This window comes from Opisthorchis viverrini, assembly GCF_000715545.1.
Source record: "Opisthorchis viverrini unplaced genomic scaffold opera_v5_338, whole genome shotgun sequence".
Lineage (NCBI taxonomy): Eukaryota > Metazoa > Platyhelminthes > Trematoda > Opisthorchiida > Opisthorchiidae > Opisthorchis > Opisthorchis viverrini.
This window is the reverse complement of record NW_008751996.1, coordinates 334,487-336,953: the sequence shown is the minus strand read 5'-3', so window position 1 is coordinate 336,953 and position 2,467 is coordinate 334,487.

Below are 2,467 nucleotides of genomic sequence, written 5' to 3'. Positions count from 1 at the left end.
CAGTATGGATTTATCTGGATATATCCGACAAGAAAATGAATGCTGGCCATTGTTTATGCTTTAGCTTAGTATCTTAGTTGTGTAGCGCCACAGGGTACATCTATGGAAGTAATCAGTGGAATAGGTTTCACAGGAAGTAGAGACAATTTGGCTGCCTGTTTTAATTAAGCGCCCGAGAACCCCGATACGCTATAAACATGACCATGGTTCATTCCATTTTCGCTAATAAAAATAAAGTTTAGCAAAAGATCGGTAAGAAAAGTCATAAAATTTCCACATCCACGGGAACAAACTGCGCCGAATCATGAATATATCGCCTGTAACCGGTTTTATCTGCATGCTCTTGTGCCAAAAGTCAGAATCCGGGTTGTTCAGCTAAGAACTTGCCTTATTCACTTATTTTCTGCATAAGTAATCAGCAGACTGCAAGCGGCGAGATAAAATTATTTTGCACAAAAAAGCTGTTACTTCTTGCTCCGTTCATTTATCCTACAGCACCAAATGTCAACGTTTGAAAAAGTATCGGTTTATCCATTTAGTAAACCAATCATCATTAATCTAATCTCTATGACCGTCATCAATTTTTCTAAATGGTAAACAACACCAAAATTCATCTACCAGGAGGTGTTTTTGGTGCTTTGAATCAATGGGCAAAATGACCCGTGCTTTTGAGTTTCATTTATCCGTTGTTATTGAATTACTCAATTATTCAGTTGTCTTTTGGCGCAGTCAACATGAAGTGCACATTGCCGTCCGGCTTTCTTGGTTCTATGGATTTACAGGCAATGGTAGGCATCGTTTAAAAGCGAGGACGATTTGACCGGCGGCTGCAGATTTTTAGCACTGTATCAATATAGTTGAAAGTGTATTGCTTTTATCTGCTTATTGAAAGGGAATGATCTCTACTTGATGTTGTCTCGCACCTTCTTATCATAACAAGTTTTGAGTAGTTCAGAAAACGAGGTCAAGATGAATCCGGAATTTTTCCAAAATCCAGGTTCAGACACAGATTTATATTGTTTAAACTTTGTTGAAGTAAGCTAAATGCCAATTTTCCTATTCAGAAAGTTGTGGAGTTACATATGACAGTCTTCTAAATGTTAATAATAAATTTGCAAACTTCCAGAAAGATGGCTCTCGCTACAGCCATGACATACTTGTGTTTCTGAATTAAGCATAAATATCATGACCATTATTTATTGCCCGTTTTTGATCAAGCAAGAGGGGTATGTCCATTGTCCACATTCTTTGGTACCTGTGTTTAATCAAATAATAAGGGGTTGCCTGTCAAAAATCGGGAGTTTAAATTTAGGTTACTATCATCAAACTTTCTGTTCCATGATGAGGGTGGACGCGCTTGGAGTTGGTATGGAGGACTTCAACGTTCTTCCGCTTAATGGGACAAAATATTGCATAAAACCACTAAACATAGATGCGAGGAATGAATTCCTCTTACTGGAAAAAAGTTTCAAGCTCCTTTCGGAAACGTTTGGTGACCATCAGTGGATTTATTGCTTGGTAAGTTTTCGCCTTCGACACAAAAGCTTCGTCAGGCCAAATGACTAGGCTACAAGGTTGGACGAGATTTGAGGCGGAAGGGGAACCAATCAGCTAAATCTCAGGCCGAGGGATTTTTGTGTGTTGGGGTGGGTTACGAATTGTTAGGCTGATGGGAAAACCTACATGGATTTGGGTCCAGACTAAGGTGTTGTTCTTCTGGTTCGATTTAGGTGGAGCCATCTTGAACATCGTTTGCACGTCCGTCCGTCTGCGTGGATGAGCTAGCGCTACGATAGTTGTGTAAGGGGGATTCTGTGAAGTTTGGTCGGGCTGGGATTTCCATCCCTCTGTTTCTTCTAATGATTCAACTTCAATTGTCTCAGGCGGCTAAATATACCCATTGTAGTCATGAGAACGAAGAAGGTAGCGAACAAAGCTTGTTTTCTGTGATTGTTCATCTTGGCTAATACATCACAAATCTATATGGTAGCAGAAATCACGTGGAAAAAGTTAAGATCGGGGCTACACTTTAGAGAAATAGAAGTCAAAGGAAGGGGGTTGGGTGAGGGGTAGGTCAATGGGTCATGACGTCAATGTCAGACAGACTTGTGGGACCAGATGTTTTGTAGGCCAGTTCAAGTTCAGAGGTCGCACAAGTTTCTTTTGGATGCAAAGTTGTGGATCCAGCAGTCGGATTCCTATCGCTTCTGCGATCGATAGTAGTTTGGATCGTACCAGTCGTGGTCCGTTCAGAGGTACCCGGTATATGATGGTGAAGGCTTGCTCCTTGTCTATGATATGACAGGTTTCGGCCAAGTGTGCTGCAATCGCGCTTGAGCCTGGTTTCTTTCCACTACCACTCAGAGATACGGGATTGTGTTCTCGTATTCTGTCCGACAAATGCCTTGTCGTACGACCAACGTATGATGCTCGGCACGAGCATACGAATGAGTACACACAAAAGCTG